Below are 9,090 nucleotides of genomic sequence, written 5' to 3'. Positions count from 1 at the left end.
TGGTAAAGTTCCAGTCTCTGATTGTTTTCAAATCTCCATGGAGCAGCTTCCATCGATTGCCTTTATTGGAGCTTAGATATGTTCTGATTACCAATCTGCTTGCCCTGGAGAGTGTGTTCAACTGAGATCTGAACTTAAGGTTACCCTAAGGAGAAAGAAAACTAAACTTCTAAAGGCACATCTGAAATATCTTCCTCCTTATTATAGAACTTGGAAGTGTAGGTATGTAGTCGTTATATAGACTTAAGGTTTCTTTAAATTGAGAAATATTACTCTAGAAAATCTTCAAGTATTTTCTCTACTTTTATTCTCTCTGAGAAGCACAAGAATAGTTTCTATTTATTTTCTCTTGATCACAAAAGAACTAAAAGTTCATAATACTTGTAGTCTCTTTGCCAAACACTATTATTGGTATTCCAAAGATAAAAAAAAAAAGGAAATATAATATTGCAATGATTTAAAACTTTTAATTAAAAATGTAGATTTAAAATGATTTTGCGTAACTCAAATAAATATTTGTACACCCATCTTAATAGCAGCATTATTCACGATAGCCAAAAAGGTGGAAATAACTTGTGTCCATTGACTGATGAATGGATAAACAAAATGTAGTAGAAACATACAATGGAATATTATTCAGCCTTAAAAAGGAAGGAAGTTCTATCACATGCTACAACACCGATGACCCTTGAGGACATTATGTTGAGCGAAATAAGCCAGTCACAAAAGGGCAAATTCTGCATGATTCCACTTATATGAGATCCCTGGCGTACTCAAACTCATAGAGACAGAAAGTGGAACAGAAGTTACAGGGGCTGGGGGACAGGAAACTGGGGAGTTGTTTCATGGGAACAGAGTTTCAGTTTTGCAAAATGAAGAGTTATGAAGATGGATGGTTGTAAAACAAAGTGAATACCACAGAGGTGTACAATTAAAAATGGTTAAAATGGTAAATTTTATGTTATGTGTATTTTACTACAATAAACAAATTTTTTAATTATGTTAAGTAAAGACTAGCAAAGTTAAGGAAACAATGGTTTCTTTACCTGTCATATTGTATATTTTCTAGGTAGACAACTAAGATGTTAATCATATGGTTTAATTTTTTAGTTGTAAACATTGCTTTGCTTCTCATTAGGTTTCAAGAAAGATTGTGTTCAGGATAATTTCAGGGAAAAATACATGTATATGTACATATACACATATGTCAAACTGATTAGAGCTGAATTCTCAATTGACAGTTCCTCTTTCCACATTCTAGTAACGTTTCTAGCAAAAAAGGTATACAGTCAAGAGAGATTTGACCACAACCTTGCTCTTAGAGTGACAAACCCCTCCCACGGGGTGCTGAAGAGGCACCCTCTGCCTCCCCTTCAACTCTTTCCACTCCTTTCTACCAGACACCAAGATGTGCTTGCTTATGGCGCCCCCTGGTAGTCAGGGTCGGAACTGCTTTTCAGGGCCTAGATTGAATCTGAGTAAATCTTTGTGCTTGCATACATTGTTGAAGTTCAACAAATATTTGTGTAGCAACAAATGTGGCAGCCCAGAGTAAATGCAGTAATCTTGTCTGTCATCATGTGAGAGCCGAATTTAATGGTGCTTTTCTTTGAGCACCCAAGTTTAAGATGCATAAAAAACTGTTGTTTGATTTTTTCCTCTTGGTTTAAAATTGCTAGTATAGACAGTACTGTTCGTTACTTATTATACTAATTGACAGTGAGTAGTATTTCAGTTACTCTATGAGCTATACATATCTTTTATAGTACTTTTGTAAATTAACTCAACTACTATTTATCGAACATCTGCTCATACAAGGCCATGGTTGGGTGTCAGGAAATGAACCCAGGCCGTGGCAGTGATCTTAACCACTAGACCACGAGGGATAGCTTTGTTCTGAATTACAGAGTATTAATTCACAAATAAACACTTGAAACACAGTCTACCCCTTAAGAAGACAATGGTAGTAAATAAAGAGCGTAGTAATTTAAATAGCTTCTGACACAATTGTAAATGTTCTGTACACATTTCTTAAAAGATGTAATCAGGCACATGGTGGAGGCAAGTTAAGTGTCTTTTGAGAAATTAGGAGGACTCTGTTTTGCAGTGAAAGCCTACATCTATGTAATTCTCTGCTGAGTCTTATAACACAGTATAATTCCTTGATTTTAGGGCACTTTTGCTTTTAAAAACTGGCCTACCTAGATTAAGTCAAAAGTTTACAGCCAGTGTTACTTATTTAAATTGTACCTCAAACCAGTGTTTTTCTAAGGGCGTTTAGGAGCCCATTACCTTCAGAGCCATGGTCATCGATCACTCTGGAGTCTTCTTCACTGCTCCCCAAATGATGGGCTACACGGGAAGTAACATGTCTGTATCTACCACACAGCATTATTGTTGATGTTTTAATATTTCTTGAGGATTTCTTAAGAGAGAGCCAAAACCTTAGCAATCCACCATATGGAATGAGTGTCTTGAATAAGTTCTCCTCTTAAGGTCTTCAAACCAGTATGAAGAGTCATAGTGTTGCCCTTTGTCTGCCTTTGCTCCCCACGTCCCCACCTCCTGCTCTGCAGACCCCAGCTCAGCTGGTCTGACTCACTAACTCCTCACCGTATGACTGAGTTCCGGAGTGGAGTGGGGGAGACTCTAGAACTTGTTTTCCTGATGCTGATGCTGGTTTAGAAATCTACAGTTCCAGTCTCTAGTGAGTATTTACAGCAGAGGTTATGCTGCAAAAAGGAAGGAATGCAGAACAGGATTTCTCCTTCTGAATTTAACACTAGACCTGTCTCAGGCTAGAAAGTGTCAGTTTTCATGATTTCCCGTCAAAGCAGACAGGCCCAGATTAATGATCAAACAACCTCATGCTCCTGTTTCACTAGGAGTTAGTTCTTCAGTATCCTGAGTGCCTGTTTTCTTTTTCAAGTATTGCAAGATTATGAGAATCCATGAGATAATTTCTATAAAGTGATTGCAATTGGGAGAAAAGTGCAAATACGCAGTGGTCAGTTTCTTATTTTGCATGTGAAAAAAAAAGATTTGTTTATCTCATAGAGGCTCTGCAGGCCTTGGGAGTGTGTACTGTGGAAATTCTCTCAGCTGTGCAATAATATGACCTGTAACCTATCTCTTGTTGACTAATTAGCTTAATTCCAGAAAATCGGGTGTTCAGAACAGAGGGGGGCTGAGCTAACCGTTCAAGTAGAATCAGTAGGAGTAGAGCTTTCCAGAACTCCTAGACTGAAGAAAGAATTCTGCTGGCATATAATTTTGCCAAAATTTAAAGTAGCAAAAAATTTAAACCGGAACACTAGATTGATAACATTTATTTATCAATATGACATGCGTTCTAAAGAATCTTTTTTCTTTTTTGCAGAGAGTTAAATCCTTGCGATTCCATGTCCTGTGGAAGTTGGCTGTGTAGACATATCAATGGTAAGGCGAAGAAATCAGGCTTGACTACTAATCTTGTTACTGCGGCATACAAGTTCACGAATATTTTAAGAATTACATTATTCTTACACAAGTGAATATAGCTAACTGATAGAAGCATTTAGAGTGTATTAACTGAATCCTCTTTGTTAAAAGTGAAGTGTTATACACAGAAACTTTAGGTTAACCTGCTGGGAAGTTCCTTTGCAGCTGTTCTTTCTTTTCTTCTGATGCACATTTTCTAAGTGTCTGTAATCCCTTGCTTGGCTAGCCAGGATGAAGTGTGGTGGGAAAACCGTGCTGGAAAAAAATGCCCAGGCAAGGAGGAAGAAGTGACAACACACTGTGGAGGAATGGTGGAATTTGTGGGAGCTGTGCACAAATGTGAATGGAGGAGGAGCTAGAAAAAGAAGAACAAACTACACCCAAAGCTAGCAGAAGGAAGGAAATAACAAAGATTGAGGAGAGATAAATGAAATAGAAAAACAAGGGAGAAAATCAAGGAAACCAAATTTGGTTCTTTGAAAAGATCAACAAAATTGACAAGCTAGCTAGAAGGACTAAGATAAAAAGAGAGATGGCTCAAATTATTAAAATCAGAGATGAAATGGGAACATTACTAGCAAATCTACAGAAATAAAAAGGATTTTAGGGAGAATATTATGAACAATTGTATGCCAGTAGATTGGATAACCTAGATGAAATGGACAAATTGTTAGAAACAGAAAACTTACCAAGACTAAATCATAAAGAAATAGAAAATCTGAATAGACTTATAACTATTAAGGAGATTGAAAGAGTAATCAAAAATCTCTCAGGGGCTGGCCTGGTGGTGCAGTGGTTAAGTTCGCACATTCCACTTCAGTGGCCTGGGATTTGCTAGTTCAGATCCCGGGTGCGGACATGGCACCGCGAGGCAAAGCCATGCTGTGGTAGGCCTCCCACATATAACGTAGAGGAAGATGGGCACAGATGTTAGCTCAGGGCCAGTCTTCCTCAGCAAAGAAAAAAGAGGAGGATTGGTGGCAGATGTTAGCTAAGGGCTAATCTTCTTAAAAAAAAAATCCCAACAAAGAAAAGCCCTGGACCTGATGGTTTCACTGGTGAATTCTACCAAACATTTTAAAAAGAACTAATACCGATCCTTCTCAAACTTTTCCAAAACTTGAAAAAGAGGAAACACTTCCCAACTCCTTCTATGAGGCCAGCATTCCCCTGATACCACAGTCACACAAAGACACTACAAGAAAGGAAAACTACAGACCAATATCTCTTATGAACATTGATGTAAAAATCCTCCGCAAAATACTATCAAACAAAATTTGGCAGCATATTAGAAGGATTGTATGCCGTGACCAGGTGGGGTTGATTCCTGGAATGCAAGGATACTTCAACCTGTGTAAATCGATCAATGCAATACATCACATTAGCAGAAAGAAGGAAAAAACCATGTGGTTATCTCAACTGATGCAGCAAAAGAATTTGACAAATTCAACGCCCTTTCATGATGAAAACACTCAACAAACTAGGAATAGAAGGAAGCCACCTCAACATAATAAAAAGTGTATAGGAAAAACCCAAGCAAACATGATACTTAATGGTGAAAGACTGAAAACTTTTCCTCTAAGGTCAGGAACAAGGCAAGGATGCCTGCTTTCACTGCTTCTATTCAACACAGTACTGGAAGTTCTAGCCAAAGCAATTAGACAAGAAAAAGAAATAAAATTTATCCAAAATGGAAAAGAAGAAGTAAAATGATCTTTGTTTGCATATGATAGGATCTTATGTGTAGAAAACCCTAAGGATTCCACAAAAAAGTATTAGAATTAATAAATGTATTCAACAAAGTAGGAGGATACAACACACAAAAACAGTTGCATTCTTTTTTTTGAGGAAGATTAGCCCTGAGCTAACATCTGCTGCCAGTCCTCCTCTTTTTTCTGAGGAAGACTGGCCCTGAGCTAACATCCGTGCCCATCTTCCTCCACTTTATATGTGGGACGCATACCACAGCATGGCATGCCAGGTGGTGCCATGTCCGCACCCTGGATCCGAACTGCTGAACCCCGGGCTGTCAAAGTGGAACGTGTGCACTTAACTGCTGCGCCACTGGGCTGGCCCCGACAGTTGCATTTCTATACACAAACAATGAAAAATCTGAAAAGGAAATTATGAAAACAATTCTACTTACACTAACATCAGAAAGAATTAAAAACTTAGGAATTAACAGAACTAAGGAGGTGAAAGATTTGTACAATGAAAACTATAAAACACTGCTGAAAGATATTACAGAAGACAAATAAATGGGAACAATTTCCGTGTTCACGGATTGGAAGACTTATTATTACCGAAATGTCAATGCTGTCCAAAGTGACCTACAGAGTCAATGCAATCCCCATCAAAAGCTCAATGACTTTTTTTCAAAAATGGAAAAACTCATCCTAAAATTCACATGGAATCTGAAGAGCCAAAAGAAACTTGAAAAAGAACAGAATTGGAGGACAAACACTTCCTGATTTCAAAACTTATCACAAAGCTACAGTAATCAAGACAGTGTAGTATTAGTGTAAAGACAGACTAAGAGACCAATGGAATAGGGTAGAGAGTCCATAAAGAAACCCTCACGTATATGATCAAGTGATTTTCCATAAGGGTGCCAAGGTCATTCAGTGGGGAAAGGACAATCTCTTCAACAAATGGTGCTGAGAAAACTGGATCTCCACGCGCAAAAGAATGAAGTGATACCCTTACCTAATACCACAAGCAAAAAATTAACTCAAAATGCATTGAAGACCTAAAGTAAGAGCTAAAACTATTACTTTTAGAAGAAAACGTAGGGCTTAAGCTTCATGACATTGGGTTTGGCAATGATTTCTTGGATATGACACCAAAGGCACAGGCCACAAAAGAAAAAATAGACAAACTGATCTTCATGAAAATTAAAAACTTTTGTGCATCAAAGGATGCTATCAACAGAGTGAAAAGGCAACCCAAAGAATGGGAGAAAATATTTGCAAAGTGTAAATCCAATAAGGGATTAATGTCCAGCATATATAGATAACTCATAAAACTCAACAACAAAAAACCAATCCACTTCAAAATGGGCAAAGGACTTGATAGATATTTTTCCGAAGAAGACATACAAATGGCCAATAAACATATGAAAAGATGCTCAACATCCCTAATCATTGGGGAGATGGAAATGAAAACTACAATGAGATACCACATTATACTCATTAGAATGACTACTAAGGAAAAACTAGGCAATAATAAGTGTTGATGAGGTGTGGAGAAATTGGAATCCTTGTGCACTGCTGGTAGGAGTGCAAAATGGTGCAGCCACTGTGGAAAACAGTATGGCAGTTCTTCAAAAAATTAAAAATAGATTTACCATATGATACAGCAATTCCACTTCTGAGTATACACCCAAAATAATTGAAAGCAGAATCTCAAAGAGATATTTGTACACCTAGGTTCATAGCAGCTTTATTCACAGTAGCTAAAATGTGGAAGCAATCCAAGTGTCCATGGGCTGATGAATGGTTAAGCAAAATGTAGTATATACTGTTGACCTTAAACAAATAGACAGCCAGTTACTTCTCCAGCAAAAATGGGTTTATTTGGGATCAGCAAATAATTGCATTTCAGGTCTCCAACCTGGCAAACCACCAGCAAGTCCCTAGCTGCAAGGGGAAGAGGAACTCTTTACAGAGGGGAGGGGAAGAGGGAGGGCTGCTGTAAACAGAGTCCACTGGAGGGACTGAGAGTTTGAAGTGTAGCGGCTTTTCATTGGCTGAGTGTGACAGTCTCTCTTTGGCTTACTTTCTTGCCGGTCAAGAGAAAGTATTTCTTCTTTCTGTTGGGCTCTATTGGTGAGGACATGAGAGCTCACCCTTTTGGTTTCCCTCCATTTTAATGAGGTTTCTGTTTGTTAATTTCCACAGCACATGCAATGGACTATTATTCATCCTTAAAAAGAAGGAAATTCTACAATATGCCACGACATAGATGAACTTTGAGTACAGTATGCTAAGTGAAATAAGCCAATCACAAAAAGACAAATACTGTATATATGTAGTCAAAATTATGGAGACAGAAAGTAGAAGGGTGGTTGCCAGGGACTGGGGGGAGGGGAAAATGGGAAGTTGTTATTTAACGAGTGTAGAGTTTCAGTTTTGCAAGATGAAAAGAGTTCTCGAGGTGGATGGTGGTGATGGCTGCTTAACGTCATGAATGTACTTACTGCTGAACTGTGCATTTAACAAAGGTAAATTTTATGTTGTGTATTTTACCACAATTAAAAAAATAGATAATGGGACACGTCCACTGGTCCAGGAAGAGACCATTTGGGCTGGAGTGAAGGACTTTACTAGGAAAGCAACAAAAGATGAGTCTGAAAGTGTACAGTGGGACCAGATATGAAAGGCCCATGGATGACAAAAGAAACAGAAGCTGGTAATCCCAGGTTGGTCCACAGGTGACAAGCACCATTGCACAATTTTCCCCAGCAGGAGCAGGTGCAGAGAGAACACAGGGTGAGTTCATCCAGCACTGGGGACCACTGGGCTAGATGTGTCCAAGGCTAGTGGGGTGAAGGCCATGAGGTCTTGGTGGTGAGGGGTGAGGCTGGGAGAGTGGCAGGCGGGGAGGACTGGGAGGCTCCGAGGGGGTTGAGGAGAAGAAATAAGTGAGTGGCAATGGCGGAGGCCAAGTGTACCAAGAACTCTTGGACTTTCTTGGGCATTTGCCATGTGATGATGGCAAGCAGGGTCCAGTGCAGTTAGGAGAGGCTGAAATGGCACGAATTAGGCCATTCCATTCCTGGGGGACATTTTGTGTAAGATATAACAAGGGAATGGAACAGGGCGGAGTGGTTCTTTAGGCTAATGCTTTAACCTCGTGTGCTGACAAGTGTTGCAGACCCAAGACTTGGAATACCTCCATCAGACAGTGTAGGATACTCGCCTCTCCAAGCCCCAAAGAGATGGGAAATGGTAACTGAGTGCAGCACTGTCGGTGATGAGGTAGAGAAGCGAGACGCACCACTGGCTGGATTGTGTCCGTAGCGCTTGGCTGGGGACCAGCCCTCACCATCCAGCCTGCTGAGTGGGTTGTGGAGATGGCTGCGAGGGGCCCTGTACTCTGCTCAGCCCCTCGAGATTGTTGACAGTCAGAGGGGGAAACCTCACATCAGAGAGCTGAGAAACCGGGAGGGCCATCTCCCTACTCCTGCTCCCGGAGTCCCTGGCAGCCCCCGTTACATTTTCTGTCGCTATGAGTTTGACTCATATTCTAGTGCCTTGTGTGAGTGTTTCTGTTTTTTTAATTTTAATTTTTTAAATTGAAATTCATAATAGTTTACATCATTGTGAGATTTCAGTTGTACATTATTTCTTGTCTGTCACCACATAAGTGCTCCCCTTCACCCCCTGTGCCCACCCCCCACCCATGTGAGTGTTTCTTAATGTCATCTGAGTTAGAAAATAAAGAGTTCGCTGAAAAGCTCTCTGCTTGATTATGTCTCTTGGAATTATTAGCTTTCTCTCAATGACTTACGAAAGTAAACTATTTATTACTTTCAGAATTGAAAGAGAGAAGCTTGTCTCCCTGTAGTTCCTCCAAAGGAAATTCCTCCAAAACAGAGCAAGTTCTGAG

Source organism: Equus quagga, chromosome 6 (genome assembly GCF_021613505.1).
Source record: "Equus quagga isolate Etosha38 chromosome 6, UCLA_HA_Equagga_1.0, whole genome shotgun sequence".
In the NCBI taxonomy this organism is placed as follows: domain Eukaryota; kingdom Metazoa; phylum Chordata; class Mammalia; order Perissodactyla; family Equidae; genus Equus; species Equus quagga.
This window is presented reverse-complemented; position numbering follows the sequence as displayed.